Source organism: Sinohyriopsis cumingii, chromosome 12, assembly GCF_028554795.1.
Source record: "Sinohyriopsis cumingii isolate HCF-2022 chromosome 12, ASM2855479v2, whole genome shotgun sequence".
NCBI classification, from domain to species: Eukaryota; Metazoa; Mollusca; class Bivalvia; order Unionida; family Unionidae; genus Sinohyriopsis; species Sinohyriopsis cumingii.
Window position 1 is genome coordinate 102,215,572 of NC_142972.1, and position 22,102 is coordinate 102,237,673.

Below are 22,102 nucleotides of genomic sequence, written 5' to 3' on the forward strand. Positions count from 1 at the left end.
CAAATAAATAATTAGGCAAATTTAGCATTATACAAACTTAATCCAAATAAATATTTAGGCAAATTTAGCATTATACAAACTTAATCCAAATAAATATTTAGGCAAATTTAGCATTATAAAAACTTAAACCAAATAATTTAGGCAAATTTAGCATTATAAAAACTTAATCCAAATAAATAAATAGGAAAATTTAGCATTATACAATCTTAAACCAAATAATTATTTAGGCAAATTTAGCTTTTTAAAATCATAATCTAAAACTGTAGGTAATTAATAAACTTTAATCAGAAAAATTATACAACATAAAAATACATTTTGCATGCAGATGACATATACTGTAACTGATCAATCCTATAAATATTTTCATTAGTCATTTGGTATAATGAAACATTTAATCCAGCCCTTGAATCTTAGGATTTCTGCCCATTACTGCCAATTCTGTTGTCCCTTGCTCTTCTTTGATTGCAGTATTCTGGCTTAAGGTAAAATCTGGCCTAAATTGTTGTTCCCAGTTATTTCTAGATTTTAAAGGTTTGACCATATGTAAAACTAACATTGGAAAATATTTTGTGCTATTCAGGCTTTGAGACTACAGAACCTGAAATAAGGTGGCTACCCAACCATGATTCCAGTGTCGCATCCAACAATATAATTTAGGGGTAAGGTCGCTTGGGCATAAATAAGCGTAGTCAAAACCCCATGATGGGTGGGCCAGCGTGCAATGCACCCAGAAGCCCCTGCATTTGAAGCATATGTAGGACATTCTTGCATTATTATATATAATTACATTTTAAGCATGTAACTGAGCAGAAAAATTGGTCTAGGAAATGTTCCGATCGTTTTGTGCTTATTTTGTGGGAGAGTGCCATCCCCATGACTTCTGTTGGTTGATTGAATTCATCCATTCTAGGGGCCCCGAGTGGCCTAAAGTGCTCTTAGCTAAGGATCACTGCCACCTCACCTGTCTGCGTGGGTTCGAGTCTAGGATTCGGCCAATGTGGATATGTGAGAAAGCTTCTCGTGGGTCAATGGTTCTTCCCAGAGTTTTCCCAGGTTCTTCCTCCACCATTAATACTGGCTGCCATGCATAGCCTATTATGTGCTGAAAAATGGCGTTAAACCCCACAACAACAACAACAACTATCATCGTTTCTAGCAGTTTCTAATAAAAATCCATTTAAAAAATACAATATACCTCTCCAAAACAGATCACTTGTTATCCATCAGCACGTATGTCATGAACTTTTAACTACATAAAATTTAAAACCCATTAATCCCAAAATTTTGTTGATTCTTAATGAAAGAAGGTGCCACTAGCACACCCAGTGTGGACAACACAATGGACATCTTGAAAACCTTGTTTTTGCTGTTATTCCGGAATGGATGGTCATGTCAGCATGGGGTTTTCACTGAAAGACTTTGTATTATTTTTAGCTGGGCCTCAATTAAATTCTTGCAAAACTGACATCCAATATGGTGGCTATCTTCAAAGTCTTAATATCTCACCTCCAGTATGGCCACAGTCTTGCAAACTGTATTACTGCTACTTCTTGAGTCATAGTCATATGAACAGAAGGACTTCCTGTGATGTTCAGTTCTTTCTAAATGAAAATGGTGGTCATCTGACAGCCAGTACAACTGCCATGACTGTCATCTTGAAAATGTTATCACTTCACTTACAAAATTAAAAGTCATGATGACATGGGGTTTTTACCAGATGACTTCCCAAATGAAAATGGTGCCAAAATGAAATCCATTATGGCAAAAATGGTGGCTATCTTGAAAATTTAAAGTTTGGTTTTCACCAAAAGACTTCCAGTTATATCTAGCTGATCTTAAAGGTTTGGTGCCAATATTGTATCCAATCTGGCCAATATTGTATCCAATCTGGCCACTACAAGGGCCATATCAAAAGTATTATTGCTTCTCCTGATTGGTTATATTGATATAGGTAATCCAAAAATGTTAGTTTCAAAGTTCTGCGCTTAAAAAGAAGACAGTCTTTTCTTGGATTATTCAACAAATGTTTAAGTCATCCCCTTCAATGATTCTTGTTTAATTAAGTTATGTGTTGTGTCTCAGCCATGCTTCAATATCAAGAAGATGTGAGATCATCAAGGTCATTGGTGAGGCAAGAGTTTGTGACCCAGTGTGGAATGATGTCCACAGACACTGGTTTTTATGTGTGGGGAAACAATTAGCATTGAGCAGGGAAGGATGGTTTCATTAGTTTTCCCTTTCCATTGAGAGATACAAGTGCCTGTTGTGATGCTGAGTCAACAGAAATCACTTCACATGATATCTTTCCATAACAGGTCACTAACAAACCATGTAACTTAATCAGCATTCATTGAAAGTTTACATTTTGCTGGCAGAGCCAATGGACTCTAAAGGGAAGTTCATCTGTATTTATGATACAGATTAAACAGGTTTAGTCTGTTGTCATAGGAATCTGTGTGCATTTTTATATTTTCACTTTTGTGGCTAGGTCATGTTTGTCCATTCTTCATTCAATCGGCCGTTGTGTCTTTGCATCAATGAATCCCCTGCCTCTTGTAATGTGAGCTCGATCTACACAAAGTGTGTGATTTAGGATTTCAATGTAGCTTTAACAATTTTTCAGCCATATCTCTATCAGGTCTACAATTTTACAGTTTATGGTGTGTCTAGTACTGGGGCATCATGCCGCAGACACGTAGCATTATGTCACATTATTCTAATACCAGGTTGACCAGTCCTAACACAAACCTCTTAATGCTGAATGCCTAGCGAGGTCGCTGTTAGTACTATTTTTATGTCTCTGATATGACTAGGTTTGGGTTTGAATGCATGACCTCTAGCATCCGAGGTGGATACTCTCACCACTAGGCCACAGGAGCGGTCCTTCACAAAGTGAGAGGGGGTAATCGTATTTGATTTAATAGACAGCGACAGTTGACACATAAATTTAGATGTAGGTGTAGATGACAACAGTTGATATGTTGTTTTCGGGTGGAGGTATAGATGAAAACAAATGTTTGTTTTATCATGGGAAGGTGGGGATAATATTGACTCTAATTTTTAAACTGAACTATCTGCATGTGCTTTGATGGGGGGGGGGTAATTATATGGTGAGTAGAGGACAGTAGATTATTCAAATTCTGAGTGCAGTTGTAGGAATATGGGATGGGGTCAAAATAAAATGGTGTATAAATTTTATGGAGGCAATAATTACTTGGTTCTTTTCAATAAGGATAATAAAAAGAACATCAGTCCATTATTTGTGAATTTTAATTGCAAAAAATATAAAAATAAATAAAGCTATTATCTGACATGCAAATTAGTCTGTGCTATGTTAACATAATACATTTGTATCATACATGTATATAAAACTCACAAGTTGGTAAAATGATCAAAAGAAATGGACCATATAGTTTTGAATGCAATCAAACCTTGCCTATTTTCCACATTAATTCTTTGACAAATTTGGTATTTACAAAAGTGTGGTTGTCCTTAAAACAGTTCTTTAACATCTCATCTAGAAAATCATTAGAAGAAAGATGGATAAATATTATTATTATAACAGATGGTGAAGATGATTTTACTCTGGAGTCCAGCAGTTTTAAAAAGTTTTGGGATGTCTATAATAAAATATTCAGATTAAAAATAAGCAGTAAATGTCAACAGCAAATGTGTGATATGTAATCTAAGCATATAACGTGACTTCATTAAGGTTCTTTATCTTATTGAGAAATGATACAATGTCAGATTCAACGAGGGAGAGGAAAATAACACTAATCTACAAGGGGAAAGGGAATTGGGAAGAATTAAAATATTGGAGGCCCATCTCCCTCCTTAATATAGATTACAAAATTTTAAGTTGGATATTAGCAAATAGGGTAAAAAAAAAAAGGAATGAATACCGTGATGGACACAAATCAGACATGGGGGGTAAAAGGAAGGGCCATTCAAAACAATATTCTAAGTATAAGGACTGTAATAGACTACTTACAGGAAACAGGTCAGTGAGGTGCCATGGTACTTTTCGACCAAGAAAAAGCCTTCAACACATTGGAACATAACTACATGCAAAAAATTCTGGAAAAATTTGGATTTCGAATGGGTTTTCAAAATTGGACAAAAATCCTGTATAATTAAATAACTGCCAGAGGGTATAGGTAAATGGGGCTGTCACAGAGAAATCTGACATACAAAGATCAGCACGTCAAGGGTACTCACTATCAGTGCTATTATACGTGATATCAATTGAAATCTTAAGTATCAAAATAAGAAACAAGAAAGAAATTCAGGGAATAAAAATCGCCAGTCTAAAGGAAGAGTTTAAAATGCTTCAACATGCAGACGATTGCACAAACTGTATAAGAGACCCAAATTCATTTAAACACCTAGAAAAGAAATTCGAATCCTTTTGAAAAGCATCTTGGTAAGAAATAAATCGTGACAAAACGAAAATCGTGAAGATAGGAAACTGGCGGGTAATCACCCTGGACCCCACCTAAAAAAAGATCGGGTAAAAGCTCTGGCTCTTTTTTTGGGAGAGGGAGAGGAGCAAAAGAATAACAAGAATATGGTAAAAAAATATTTAAAAGAAAGCATCAATATCTGGGCACTCACGCTACTATGCATAATGGAGCGGGCCCATGTGGCCAAAACTTGTATGTATTCAAACATAAACTACACAATAAAATCGATAGACATAGGAAACAAAAAGCTGGATAAATTAGAAAATTATATAATTAACTACATTTGGAGTTATAAAACTCGTTATGTTAAAAAGAGACATTATACAGGGCAAAATGTGCAAATATAATTAACCGAATAAAAAGGCTACACTCGGAGCCACACACACCATGGGAGGCACTTTATATTTATTGGTATGGGTTGACTATTAGAAATAGGGATGATATTTATAAAAATAACGTTACTGAGAGAGAAAAACGAAGTCTTCAGGAAATTTGGGTATATTAAAGAATTGTTAGTAAAATATAGAGATAGGAATGATTTATGGAAAACAGATGGATATATAACGTATGAATGGATAAGGGGAGACGTCACTAAAAATCTTAAGTAGAACAAAATAACTATAGTTGTTGTTGGGTTTAATGCCATTTTGCAGCACATGATAGGCTATGCATGGCAGCCAGTATTAGGAAGAACCCTGGAAAACCCCGGGAAGAACCACTGACCCATGAGAAGCTACTGGCATGCTTTCTCACATACCCTCATTGGCCGAATCCTAGACTTGAACCCACACAGAGAGAGGTGAGAAGGCAGTGATCCATAACGGAGAGCGCTTTAGACCACTCAGCCACTCGGGGCCACTCAAATAACTATGGAATCAACTGGGAAAGGGAATGGGGGCATTGGGCCACAATCAGTTCCCTGAAAATTCAGAGTATGATATTTAATGTGTGGCTAACTGGAGAAGTTGCCCTAAGAAGGCATATGATAAGGTTAATACCGAAATGCCCTGTGTGCCAGCAGGCTAATTTCACAAAATACCATGCCATAGCCCAATGTGAAGAAAGAAAGCCAGACAAGATTAAACTTATAATGGAAATATGTAAGGAAGATAGATACAGATGGAACAGAATGCTATTTCTCAACTGAGATTTTGACAACAAAACTAATAATCAAAATTACAGATTACGTAACGAAAAAAATGATGGCCTGTGGCCAGGTGATAACTATAAAAAGAAAGCTTGGCCATTGGACATCATAATGGGGGGGGGGTATGGTGGTGGTGGGTTACTGCTCATTAGGGGCATGCTTCCAGCCTCTAGTCGGGCTGGGGCCTGGCCCTCATCTCTCACTTCGGGGAAAAATACACACTTTTTCCCCTTCTCCTCCCCTTTTATATTATACAGATGTGTTCTCAACATATTAAAACCTAACCAGAAAGATGCCTTTTGGGAGACCATCTTGATTTTCAAATTCTTGTATATAAAAATACAGTTAAACTTTTTGAGAGACCACACCTTTTGACCACAATAAAATGCATCGCAAAAAGGATGGTTGCCTAAACAATATATTCACATTCTACATGACGTCCTTTTCTTGTACTGTTGGGATGAGGAGTCATGTTTTGAACCAGGAAAAAGTCTTGAGAAAAGATGCTCCCATGCGATGGGAAATATCCTCAGCTTGAAATCCTGAGTCTAACCTCCTGAAAAATAAAATATGGGTTACTGGTATTACAAATTTTTGAAATACCTGTCCACTTTGTTATGAAACTTATTAACTATCTCCTTGGTTATGAAAATAATTAGCTATCCACATTGCTATGAAAATAATTATGTCTACTTGATTATGAAAGTAATTAGCTATATCCAATGGGTTAGAAAAAAATTAGTTATCCACTTGGTGATGAAAGTAATTAACAATATTCACTTGGTGATGAAAGTAATTAGCTATGTCCACTTGGCTTTGAAAGCAGTTAGTAATATCCACTTGGTTATGAAAGTAATTAACAATATTCACTTGGTGATGAAAGTAATTAGCTATGTCCACTTGGTATTGAAAGCAGTTAGTAATATCCACTTGGTTATGAAAGTAATTAACAATATTCACTTGGTTATGAAAGTAATTAGCTATGTCCACTTGATTGTGACAGAAATTAGCTGTATCCACTTGGTTTTGAAAGCAGTTAGTAATATCCACTTGGTTATGAAAGTAATTAACAATATTCACTTGGTGATGAAAGTAATTAGCTATGTCCACTTGGTTTTGAAAGCAGTTAGTAATATCCACTTGGTTATGAAAGTAATTAACAATATTCACTTGGTTATGAAAGTAATTAGCTATGTCCACTTGATTGTGACAGAAATTAGCTGTATCCACTTGGTTTTGAAAGCAGTAATATCCACTTGGTTATGAAAGTAATTAACAATATTCACTTGGTGATGAAAGTAATTAGCTATGTCCACTTGGTTTTGAAAGCAGTTAGTAATATCCACTTGGTTATGAAAGTAATTAACAATATTCACTTGGTTATGAAAGTAATTAGTTATATCCACTTGTTTATTAAAATTATTAATTTATATCAACTAGGTTGTGAAAGTAATTAGCTATCCACATGGTTATGAAAATAACAGACTATGTCCACTTGGTTACGAAAGTAACTAGCTAGCCCCTTGGTTAGGAAGGTAATTAGTTATATCCACTTGTTTTATGAAAGACAATAAATAAAATCCACCATAAATAATGTAAAATTCAGTTGTGATATCGTTTTAACAAAGAGCGACACATCATGTGTCTTGTCATTTTAACATAATACATAATGCATCCTTGAAACTACATCAGTCTCAAAACAGAAGTAAATAGCATCATTATAAGATTACACAGTAAATTGTCAACACAGTTCAGCAAATGAATCATAAACGTTTTGTTTTCTATATCAACAAAACCTTATTAGGATAAAAACATTTCCCATTGTGATACTGAAACCAATATGATTTTGTTTCATTCAGCTGTCCATTAATTAGGGACTTTCATATAGTACATCATGCAACTGTCCATTAATTAGGGACTTTAATATAGTACATAATGCAACTGTCCATTAATTAGTGACTTTCATATTGTACATCATGCAGCTGTCCAGTAATTAGGGACTTTCATATAGAACATCATGCAACTGTCCATTAATTAGGGACTTTCATACAGTACATCATGCAACTGTCCATTAATTAGGGACTTTCATTCAGTACATCATTCAGCTGTCCATTTATTAGGGACTGTGTAGTGCTTCACACATCTATACAGTAATTATGGACTTGTGTACAACAACTTAGATAAATAAATGGCTTTCCATATATTTCTATTATGAATGATTGTACCTTATACAGTCAAGGATTACAAAGTTTAACTAAACACTGTATGAATAAATGCTTTACAATTAAAGACCAGAGAACCATTAACAGTACACACACACCCACCCATACTGCATCCACCATGTGCTTAATTGTCTTGAACAGCATAGTTGACTTTCAACAGTATTTACCAATGTATCAAAGTTCAAACATGTTATTTCCTTTCTCCAAAGCAAACTATTTGTGTAGACAAACACTGTTGTGTTAGACTCACTGTGACTTTGACCTTTAACCTCTGTAAGACATGTCTGTGGCATATATTTTATTGTCATATGAGTAAGCTGGGCCCTTGAAATAAGTTTAGTGTATTATGTGGTTGGTGATTGCGACTCCTACCTTTAAGCTGTGCAAGACATCTGTGGCATATTTCCTTCCCATATGAATAAGCCCTTTTCCAAGTTTAATGCCATTATGTGGTGAATAATTTTATAAGAGGCTTATTGTCACTAATGTGAACAGACACATGGTTAAAGCAAAATGATCGCTTTGATGTTATGTTGTCCATGGCTCAGCAACAGTGTAAGGCATTCAATTATTGATATTGCATAAAGTTATTTAATAGTGGATGTATTTTGTCACTTGTGACCGGAAATATAGTCAGGCCCAAAAATCAGTACTCAGATGTGACCAGAAATATAGTTAGGCCAAAATGACCACTCAGATGTTTTGCCAACCTTAGTTAATATATTTACATGATTTAGTTTTCGTCTTCAAGTCACTGACCATGACCTTTGAGATATAACCTTCACACTGTTGATAGGCATTTTTCTTGCAACAAGTGCAAGCCACTTGGTCAAGATACATGGTGTTAAAGTAAACATTTTGTACAAAACCTATATTTCTTTTGTATTCACACTGACCTTGACCTTTGACAATTTGACCATTAAATTGTCTTCCTTACTGCAAAGTTTAGCATCCAAAATGGGGATCTATAACTATGTTCTTGTGCCAACACCATTTTACTCTTTCAGCCAGTGAATTTGATCTTTGACCTTTTTATTTGATTTCATAGGCTTCTCTCTTACCTCAAGCACATCCCATCTTCAACGTTTTACCAAGGTGTACGATCTAAAATTAAAATTATCACACAAAAGAAAAAAAAACATAGGGACAGAGACAGACTGATTGATTTAATGGGATAATATCCTTTGCCTTAAGTTGGGTTTATAAATAAGTGGATGTAAAATATTACCTGAAATAGTCAGCTTCATGATCTTTTGACCGAGGGTCCATTTTTTTGTCCATTGTAACGGGGGATAATGATGATAGGGTCTACAAAATGATTTGAAGAACTTTGTGAGCACCATGGATTTATTTATGGAAGCTTTATAGACGGTGTAAATCATGTAGAAATAACCATGAGAAAATATACTTGGTACATCCTTCAGAACGTGAATTTCTGCTAGTTTTTTGTACTGTTTCCGTTTATTGTGAGACCATAATGCTTACTCATGTTAATATTAGGGGGCCCTGGGTAACTGAGTGGTTTAAGGCATTTGTCTTTACAGATTACTCACACATCACCTCCATATGCAAGTGTTCATGTCTCACTCTGACCATTATATGTGCAAAAGCAAGCCAGTAGCTTTCCATGGTATGGTGGATGCTTCTTCCAGGGGTCTTCCTCTACCAGATACCCTGGTGGCCATATATATCCTATCATGCAGTGGTGTAGCTAGGATAATTGGGCCCCTATATGGATCCCCATGCAAAGCTTATAGATGGGCCTAATCTATAGCATTACAAATAATTTGTGGGCACTATGCTTTTGCATACCCTTGCTCTATCATAGCTGTGCCCCTGCTTTTATGTGCTAAACTATGACACATTAAACACTGCAAGGCAAGTATGTACTTTATTTTCTGTATTTTATTCATACCCTTTAATGTTTCGTACACAGTCCAGCTATAAAATAATAATTATTTAAATGTATCATTGTGTATCCTACATAGTAGTTTGTATTTGTTGGAACATACTTTATATTATTATACAGTGTATATAATAGTCTTACTAAGAAGAATTACGTTTGCAAAAAAGATCAAAAATACCATAAATATAAATTTATCCTGATGACTTATAAACTTCTTTAAGTTTTTCTATTGTTTCATTTACAGTATTTTTTTTTGGAGGATACAGAATATGACTACATGTAGAAGTAAAAATCAAACTTGTATTAAAATCAAACTTTAACTGGATCTACCATATTTACCGTATATGTTGGGACATGATAAAATAATTTAAAATAATTATTTTTTCCTGTCCCAGAACTTATGATGAAACATTATTTCACTTTGGTCATATGTCCCAAGACTTAAGAAACGAAATAAATTTTAAGTAAAAGAAAATTCAAAACCAGTTAGATAAAACCTACAAATTGAAATAATGGCATCAAACTCTAATTAGGTCATCTGTTATTAAATTCATAGATGTAAACAAATGTCAGTTATGTTAAGAAGGTTTTTCAGAAGTTTTATAAAAGTGTTAAGCAATAATGTCAAAAAATTTGAAAAATTCCTGAAAATTGTCTCAAATTATAATCAGGTCATTTATATGAATTCGAATATACCTAACAAATTTCATTTCCATACCTCAAGTACAGTTTAAAAAGAGTTTATAAAATGCATGAAACATTGCTGTAACAACCTGACCAATAGAGAAGCATGCATACATATTATTGCCTTGTTATTTGTTTTAAAATAGTTTTTGAGCAATTACACTAACATGGAGTCGGGATGGTTGTACAGACATAGATGAGACAGCTACAGTGGCCTAGTGGTTATAGTGTCCACCTTGGATGTGGGAGGTCGCAGGTTCAAACCCCGACTGAGTCACATCAGAGACTTATAAAAATGGTACTGATGGCTGCCTTGCTAGGCACTCAGCATTGAGTGGTTAAGTATTAGGACTAGTCAACCTGGTGTGTGGATCATGTGACTGGATGGGACATGATGCTACATGTATGTGGCATGATGCCCCAGTGCTAGACATCACTATAACTGCCACACTACAGACATCGCAGCGATATGACTGTAAAAATGTTAAAGTTACATTAAAAATCCAAATACAGACTTGGATGCTAAACAATTGCCCATTAGGCTATCACATTGGGGGCATGAAAACATTTGGTACTAGTAATGGGAACTGCATAAAATCTCGGGATCTAGCATTTGAAGTTCACGTCAAATTATTAAAATTGAATAATAATCAATTAACTTGTCCACATTTCTTGCCAAAACTGAAGTGTAAGACTGAAAATATGGTGCAGAAGTGAATTGTGACCAAAATCTAGTATAGAAATCATAATCAATTCATTGCTATTTCACTGACACTGACTGGGTGGACATTGTACAGTAATGAAATTTGACCAAAGGTTTCTTGGTGAACATTGTGCAATGATGAACTTAGAACTTGAGGACTGTACAGTAGGGTTTCTGGGTGAACATTGTACAATGATAAACTTTGAACTTGAGGACTGTACAGTAGGGTTTTCTGGGTGAACATTGTACAATGATAAACTTTGAACTTGAGGACTGTACAGCAGGTTTCTGGGTGAGCATTGTACAATGATGAACTTTGAACTTGAGGACTGTACATCAGGTGCCTGGGTGAGCATTGTACAATAATAAACTTTGAACTTGAGGACTGTACAGCAGGGTTTTTGGGTGAGCATTGTACAATGATGAACTTAGAAGTTGAGGACCGTACAGTAGGGTTTCTGGGCAGACATTGGAAATAGCAATTACTATCTAGATTCAGAACAGGGGTCTCAGACCTCCCTGAGGGCTGCATAAGGACATTTTTGTTTGTTATCACACATGACACCTTGTGATGCCAATCATTTTGAGGGCCACATGATTGAGACCCATGATTTAGAGAGACTAAATGACATTATTGACTATTACAATGGGACACAAAACTATGGTAGTCAAATCTTTAGTTTTCTAAGGTTTCCACCCCCACTTGTGTCTATCTTTAATGACTCTCATGTTACAAAATAGAAACCATTAGGAATAAGGCAGACATGTGACCTTGACCTTAATGGTGTATGGTAGCTGATTTGCAACATAACCACTAGTAGTGATACCTATGTACTAAATTTCAAGTACCATCATCAAATAGATGTACAGTTATTCAAAAGAACCAAAATAAATTTGTGTATCAGACATCTATATAAAATAGATGTACAGTTATTCAAAAGAACCAAAACAAATTTGTGTATCAGACATCTATATAAAATAGATGAAGAGTTATTCAACTGAAGCAACTAAATTGTATGCACATTCTCCAGATATTGATTACAATACATACCATTGCTCAGATGCATGACTAATGATTACAATATGTACCATTGCCTGGATGTATGACTAATGATTAAAATATATACCATTGCACCATTGCCTGGATGCATGACTAATGATTGCAATATATACCATTGCCTGGATGCATGACTAATGATTGCAATATATACCATTGCCTGGATGCATGACTAATGATTAAAATACATACCATTGCACCATTGCCTGGATGCGTGACTAATGATTGCAATATATACCATTGCCTGGATGCATGACTAATGATTAAAATCTATACCATTGCCTGGATGCATGACTAATGATTAAAATACATACCATTGCACCATTGCCTGGATGCATGACTAATGATTGCAATATATACCATTGCACCATTGCCTGGATGCATGACTAATGATTACAATACATACCATGGTATGGATGCATGACTAATGATTACAATACATACCATGGTATGGATGCATGATTAATTATTCCAATATATACCCTTGCCTGGATGCATACTTATTATTCCAATATATACCATTTCCTGGATGCATGACTAATTATTTTAATACATACCATTGCAATATATACCATGGTATTGATGCACGACTAATTATTCCAATAAATACCATTGTCTGGATGCATGACTAATTATTGTAATGTATACCATGGCATGAATGCATGACTAATTATTCCAATATATACCATTGTCTGGATGCATAACTAATGATTACAATACACTCCATGGTATGGATGCATGATTAATTATTCCAATATATACTATTGCCAGGACGCATGACTTATTATTGCAATATATACCATGGTATGGATGCATGACTAATTATTCCAATATATACCATTGCCTGATTGAATAATTAATTATTCCAACATATACCATTGCCTACTTGCATGATTAATTATTGCAATATATACCATTGTCTAAATGCATGACCAATGATTACAATATATCCCATTGTCTGGATGCATGACCAATGATTACAATATATCCCATTACCTGGATGCATGACTAATTATTGCCATATGTATCTTTGCCTGCATGCATGACTAATTATTGCAATGTATACCATTGCCTGCATGCATGACTAATTATTGCAATGTATACCATTGCCTGCATGCATGACTAATTATTGCAATGTATACCATTGCCTGGATTCAAGATTAAAACTTGCTACCAGTATTCTGGGAATGGATTTACTGAAGGACAGATACATGCAGAGACTTGCCCCAGTCTAGGTGTCCATGCTGCAATCAGTGGGTGCATGTATAGTAAGCACTAGGAGAATATATATTTGACCTTTGAACTTTTAACTTTGATCTTGAAATATGGTCTTGAATGTGGAACATAATCATATACTGACCTCATTATAATGGATTAGTTGGAGTCCATAACTGCTGACCAAGTTGTTTCAAACCACATTATAGAGGTAATGATAACAAATTTGAGAAATGGTTATGTGCGTCATGGTAGGTTAGTGGATTAAACAAAACTCCATAATAATATAAGGTTTGCATAAATTAAATATATTTGTATGCTCCATTCCATGGTATTTTTGCATTTAATTATTTCCAATAATGTTAGTTTTAAAAATGGAAATAAATACTAAACACTAAGCATATTTGCTTTCAATCAATATTATCATAAATTTGATAGTCCAATTAAATGGTTTAATTTTTGGTCATAGGGTTGATAGTAGTACAGTATTGTGTTATACCTAGATTGATGCTATAACAAAGGTCGTTATTAAGGGGGAAATAATGAGAGCTTTATATCTAATTATATTCATTTTACTCTAATTGCCTTAAACAGCATTCAAATGAGAGGGCATCTTAATGACAACATATATCTAATTATGTTTATTTATCTCTAATTGCCTCAAAGGGCATTCAAATAAGAGGGCTTCTTAGTGACAATGTATAAGTATATATAAGAATCAGTACATTCATTTAATTTTAAAGCTTTAATGTTACAGAGCAAAAATAACTCTGTGAGGAGTAGACCTATGGAAAACTGATGGATATGCATGGATATGAATTATGCCCCCATCTTTTGGTTAAAATAGCGGAGACAAGAAATATTATGTTGACCACTAATTGTTGGCATATAATTTCTGTACTTAACAGTGGTATCAGTTATATATATATATATATATATATATATATATATATATATATATATATATATATATATATATATATATATATAAACTCACCTGTTGAACAGTAGGCTTGCCTTTTTGGAAGGGTGAGAAACTTTGTGGCCATGTTGGAGATGCTAACATCTGTGATTAGATAAAAAAAAAACAAACAGAACTAGAGGAATGGTAAGCACTTTGCTCATATAAATACAATCCTTCCTCTCCAACATTCAGCTCTTATCTCTATGATGTACATGTGCTAATGCAAATACATTCCCCACCTCTCTAACATCCTACACCCCCCACCTCTCTGACAGCCAACCCCTACCCCTATGATGGAGATATACTAATGTAAATACACCCCCCACCTCTCTGACAGCCAACTCCTATCCCTATGATGGAGATATACTAATGCAAATACACTCCCTACCTCTGACATCAAACCCCTACCCATATGATGGAGAGATGCTAATGTAAATACACTCCCCACCTATATAAATACACTCCCCACCTCTCTGACATCCAAACCTTACCACTATGATGGAGATATACTAATGTAAATACCCCCCCAGCTCTTTGACAGCCAACCCCTACCCCTATGATGGAGATATGCTAATGTCAATACACTCCCCACCTCTCTGACAGCCAACCCCTACCCCTATGATGGAGATATACTAATGTAAATACACCCCACCTCTCTGACAGCCAACCCCTACCCATATGATGGAGATATACTAATGTAAATACACCCCCCACCTCTCTAATAGCCAACCCCTACCCCTATGATGGAGATATACTAATGTAAATACACCCCCCACCTCTCTGACAGCCAACCCCTACCCCTATGATGGAGATATGCTAATGTCAATACACTACCCACCTCTCTGACAGCCAACCCCTACCCCTATGATGGAGATATGCTAATGTCATTACACTCCCCGCCTCTCTTTCAGCCAACACCTACCCCTATGATGGAGATATGCTAATGTCCATACACTCCCTACCTCTGATATCAAACCCCTACCCATATGATGGAGAGATGCTAATGTAATACACTCCCCACCTATGTAAATACACTCCCCACCTCTCTGACAGCCAACCCCTACCCCTATCGATGGAGATTTGCTTATGTAAATACACTCCCTACCTCTGATATCAAACCCCTACCCGTATGATGAAGAGATGCTAATGTAAATACACTCCCCACCCCTCCAAAATCCAACCTGTACCCATTTGATATACATGAATCTATAGCAAAGAAAACATGCACAACTCTTCTGAAATTATAGTAAGGACAGTGACTGGTAAACAGACATCTTCCGATGATATCCATTATAAAATCTGCACTCATTTCAAATTAAACAAATCATGTAAAAAAAACACAAGAACAGCTGCTTTCACAAGTTGACATTGCATCCTGCTTCAAGTAAAAAATGTCAATAACTGTCATAAAAGGCAGACCCTGATCCTCAAATGATGGCCATGACCTTTACAAATGATGGCCATGACCTTTACAAATGATGGCCATGACCTTTACAAAGTTTCATGACGATGCATTGATAAGTGTGAGAGTAGTTTGCATGTACAAGATGAAGTCATACACTACATCATTTGTGTGTACAAGACGAAGTCATACACTACATCATTTGTGTGTACAAGATGAAGTCATACACTACATCATTTGTGTGTACATGATGAAGTCATACACTACATCATTTGTGTGTACAAGATGAAGTCATACACTACATCATTTGTGTGTACAAGATGAAGTCAACTACATCATTTGTGTGTACAAGATGAAGTCATACACTACATCATTTGTGTGTACAAGATGAAGTCATACACTACATCATTTGTGTGTACAAGATGAAGTCAACTACATCATTTGTGTGTACAAGATGAAGTCATACACTGCATCATTTGTGTGTACAAGATGAAGTCAAGATGAAGTGTACATCATTTGTGTGTACAAGATGAAGTCATACACTACATCATTTGTGTGTACAAGATGAAGTCATACACTACATCATTTGTGTGTACAAGATGAAGTCATACACTACATCATTTGTGTGTACAAGATGAAGTCATACACTACATCATTTGTGTGTACAAGATGAAGTCATACACTGCATCATTTGTGTGTACATGATGAAGTCATACACTACATCATTTGTGTGTACAAGATGAAGTCATACACTACATTTGTGTGTACAAGATGAAGTCAACTACATCATTTGTGTGTACAAGATGAAGTCATACACTACATCATTTGTGTATACAAGATGAAGTCATACACTACATCATTTGTGTGTACAAGATGAAGTCAACTACATCATTTGTGTGTACAAGATGAAGTCATACACTGCATCATTTGTGTGTACAAGATGAAGTCAAGATGAAGTGTACATCATTTGTGTGTACAAGATGAAGTCATACACTACATCATTTGTGTGTACAAGATGAAGTCATATACTACATCATTTGTGTGTACAAGATGAAGTCATACACTACATCATTCGTGTGTACAAGATGAAGTCATACACTACATCATTTGTGTGTACAAGATGAAGTCATACACTACATCATTTGTGTGTACAAGATGAAGTCATACACTGCATCATTTGTGTGTACATGATGAAGTCATACACTACATCATTTGTGTGTACAAGATGAAGTCATACACTACATCATTTGTGTGTACAAGATGAAGTCGTACACTGCATCATTTGTGTGTACAAGATGAAGTCATACACTTCATCATTTGTGTGTACAAGATGAAGTCAACTACATCATTTGTGTGTACAAGATGAAGTCATACACTACATCATTTGTGTGTACAAGATGAAGTCATATACTACATCATTTGTGTGTACAAAATGAAGTCATACACTACATCATTTGTGTGTACAAGATGAAGTCATACACTACATCATTTGTGTGTACAAGATGAAGTCATACACTACATTTGTGTGTACAAGATGAAGTCATACACTACATCATTTGTGTGTACAAGATGAAGTCATACACTGCATCATTTGTGTGTACATGATGAGTCATACACTACATCATTTGTGTGTACAAGATGAAGTCATACACTACATCATTTGTGTGTACAAGATGAAGTCATACACTACATCATTTGTGTGTACAAGATGAAGTCATACACTACATCATTTGTGTGTACAAGATGAAGTCATACACTGCATCATTTGTGTGTACAAGATGAAGTCATACACTACATCATTTGTGTGTACAAGATGAAGTCATACACTACATCATTTGTGTGTACAAGATGAAGTCATATACTACATCATTTGTGTGTACAAAATGAAGTCATACACTATATCATTTGTGTGTACAAGATGAAGTCATACACTACATCATTTGTGTGTACAAGATGAAGTCATACACTACATTTGTGTGTACAAGATGAAGTCATATACTACATCATTTGTGTGTACAAGATGAAGTCATACACTACATCATTCGTGTGTACAAGATGAAGTCATACACTACATCATTTGTGTGTACAAGATGAAGTCATACACTACATCATTTGTGTGTACAAGATGAAGTCATACACTGCATCATTTGTGTGTACATGATGAAGTCATACACTACATCATTTGTGTGTACAAGATGAAGTCATACACTACATCATTTGTGTGTACAAGATGAAGTCATACACTACATCATTTGTGTGTACAAGATGAAGTCGTACACTGCATCATTTGTGTGTACAAGATGAAGTCATACACTACATCATTTGTGTGTACAAGATGAAGTCAACTACATCATTTGTGTGTACAAGATGAAGTCATACACTACATCATTTGTGTGTACAAGATGAAGTCATATACTACATCATTTGTGTGTACAAAATGAAGTCATACACTACATCATTTGTGTGTACAAGATGAAGTCATACACTACATCATTTGTGTGTACAAGATGAAGTCATACACTACATTTGTGTGTACAAGATGAAGTCATACACTACATCATTTGTGTGTACAAGATGAAGTCATACACTGCATCATTTGTGTGTACATGATGAGTCATACACTACATCATTTGTGTGTACAAGATGAAGTCATACACTACATCATTTGCGTGTACAAGATGAAGTCATACACTACATCATTTGTGTGTACAAGATGAAGTCATACACTGCATCATTTGTGTGTACAAGATGAAGTCATACACTACATCATTTGTGTGTACAAGATAAAGTCATACACTACATCATTTGTGTGTACAAGATGAAGTCAACTACATCATTTGTGTGTACAAGATGAAGTCATACACTACATCATTTGTGTGTACAAGATGAAGTCATATACTACATCATTTGTGTGTACAAAATGAAGTCATACACTACATCATTTGTGTGTACAAGATGAAGTCATACACTACATCATTTGTGTGTACAAGATGAAGTCATACACTACATTTGTGTGTACAAGATGAAGTCATACACTACATCATTTGTGTGTACAAGATGAAGTCATACACTGCATCATTTGTGTGTACATGATGAAGTCATACACTACATCATTTGTGTGTACAAGATGAAGTCATACACTACATCATTTGTGTGTACAAGATGAAGTCATACACTACATCATTTGTGTGTACAAGATGAATTCATATAATACATCATTTGTGTGTAAGATGAAGTCATACACTACATCATTTGTGTGTACAAGATGAAGTCATACATTACATCATTTGTGTGTACATGATGAAGTCATACACTACATCATTTGTGTGTACATGATGAAGTCATACACTACATCATTTGTGTGTACAAGATGAAGTCAACTACATCAGTCTCTGAGTAAGAAAGGGCTGCAATTCTAACACAGAAACAAAGTGATCAGTTGATATGCACATTTTGTGATGGGGATCCTATTAACTTTCATGGCATATCTGCATGCAAAAGATACTGTCATAAACTGCAATCAGCTACAACTGATAATGAGTGCAGGAGCATAGTAATTTTACACAATAGACCATGATATATTACTTTACCATCTCCAGCAGGTATTTACAATACACCCTAACTATGGTTCAAATCCTATTTGGTCAACGGGATGCAAAGTTTTCTCGATAAATGGAAAACAATCCAGCCCTATTGATCTATGTTTTGGTGTTCCATGAAACTCTCCGCCCCATTTTCTTAATTCTATTCAGTCAGCCACTCTCAAGTGTCCAATATAGAACAACATCCAGTATCTCACCAACTGTATTCTGATGACACTCAAATATACAAATCTAGCTGCCCAGCCATCCAAGGTTTAGTAAGGTGCATTTCAGATGTGAAGTCATAGATAACATGTAACAAGCTCCAGATAAATGATGATAAAAACTGAAGACATTCTAATCACCATGCAAAAACTTCTTCATTCACATTGTATACTTCAAAGTATCAGCAATACCATCATTAAATTCTCAGTCAGTATGAAATGTAGGTGTCACTCTTGACAGTACTCTCTCATTGACATATTGGTCTTAACCAACATGTCAAGAGCATATCCAAGGCTGTATCTGGAGCTGAGACGCATCAGCTCTTTTTGAAAATTTTTTTTCTCACTTGATGTCACTAAACACTTAGTGTGTTCCTAACTACTTTCAAGACTGGACTATTGCTATTCACCTCTGTCTGGTTCATATCAAGATCTACTACAGAAACTTCAAAAAGATCATCCTTAGAGTACATAGAAATGAACACACTCCCCCCCCCCCCCATGTAACCTCCACTGGCTACCTGTTCAATCCAGAATCGAACATAAAAACTATTCATTATGCTACATTTCGCTGACTGGCTCCAGTCCAATCTGACTGGCTTCAGTCCAATAAGCCTATCTGACCTGAAACATGTATACACCCTATCTAGAGCTCCAATCCAATATGCCTATCTGACCTCAAACATTTATACACCCTATCTAGAGCTCCAGTCCAATATGCCTATCTGACATCACCCATGTATAGACCCCCTCTAGAAACTTGCACTCTTATTCTGACACTCATTTTCTCATTGTTCCCACTGATAAAATGAAGTCATACAGATGTTCTTTTGTGAGCCACGGTCCTGGCAGCTAAATTGAATGAATTGCTCAATTAGATCTTAAAACTGTGAGAGTGAGAAATGGATGCTACCTATTTCTATATCTTCTCAATTTATTTTGATGAGAGATAACAAAATAAATTATACACATCTACAAACCACCTGCAACCTCTGAGGCATCCTACAATCAAATTCCATGGTTTTAAGTCAAAGCTATGCAACAATATATATGTCTAAATGGAGAATCACATAAACCCTGGCTTTTATTCAAACAAAACATGGATTATTACATATACAGTATGAAAAGATATCTCTTGCTTCGAACTCCACCCCCATGAGATAGAAATTTGACATCATGTACAAGCCAGAGGTCCTCATTATATCCCAGCTTGTACAACTAAAAGTTCCCCTTTATATGCCCAATTTTGCATTTGTATAGGGGCAATTAAGTGATTATTATGCATGCAACTAAAATCATGATAATCCCCAAATTATACAATCATGACAATCAGGATAATCCCTTCAATGATACAAAAGAAACTGCCCATAATCATGATAATCTCCATAATGAGATAATCCCCAATCATGATGACCTCCATAATCAGATGATCCTCTGGATCAAATATTCTAGATAATCCCAATCCCATGTATGATAATCCCAACAACGAGATAATCTCCACCCTCACTGTGAGAAGCAATGAAATAATCACAGTTGTATGATTTGTAATGTCAACAAGCATCTGTTATTAAGTAATGCAAGGATTGCATGGCACACTGTGTGACTTGCCTGTGAACTGAATACAAGGATTACATGGCACACTGTGTGACTTGTCTGTGAAATGAATACAAGGATTACATGGCACACTGTGACTTATCTGTGAACTGAACATAACAAGCAACAGTCTGGATTTATGCCAGCTAGGGTTAGTGTTTACCAGAAAGCCCTTTTTATTTGGATTTATGTCAACTATGATTATTATGTATGTACCAAAAAGCCCTTTGTATTCAGACCATGCTATCTAGATTAATACAGATGCTTAAGAAAATGGCAAGCTATGATTATGATGCCTAATGGTTTCTTTTACAATAGATCCATAGACGTGAAATGTTCTGAACACAAAATGGTACCCATGATAATATTGATGAACTTTAATCTTACATAAATAAGCTTGTGATGAAAATGTTAAGGATATATTGTTATTTGTATCTTAGTATACATACTGTCTATATTTCAGTGATTTTTCTGTTGTTGTAATTTTGGCAACTCAAATCCAAATTTAATTTTTGTGCACAGTTTGGCGACTTTGAGGCCTCATGATTTCAACAAAATCTGGTCTTGTCCTCACAACTACAGCAAAAGGTTCCAATTTGTTGGTACTATAAACATTTTAAGTACGTCTATAGTTAGCTGGTGAGGGGAAACCCCAAAAAAGTTTTTTTTCTTTTCATTCTTGAAGTCTAGGAGATAAACAAAAAACAAATGCTTCATGACTAATGTCAATAACGTATAACTAACAATGGAAGGAATGAAAGCATTGATATGGATACTTACTTTCCCATTTTTCAATACATCATACTGACTTTTAGGCCAGTCATGGGGCAGCAAGCTTCTATAGTGGATCTCTTCTTTCAGGTCCTGTGTGAATAAATGTAAAAACTTTTCTCAGGGTTCACAGTAGCAAACATTTTTTAATGAATTTTCTCAGAATATGT

At 35.3% G+C, this 22,102-nt stretch overlaps 1 long non-coding RNA gene across 1 annotated transcript; it reads right to left on the bottom strand.

The window, feature by feature from the left end:
• Positions 1-5,841: 5,841 nt before the first annotated feature.
• LOC149787121 (uncharacterized) lies at positions 5,842-14,935 on the bottom strand. Its single transcript, XR_016425259.1, has 3 exons — positions 14,395-14,935; positions 9,061-9,140; positions 5,842-6,166 (listed from the first exon to the last, which is right to left on the bottom strand). It is a non-coding gene; the product is annotated as an uncharacterized LOC149787121 (long non-coding RNA).
• Between the last annotated feature and the right edge of the window lie 7,167 nt (positions 14,936-22,102).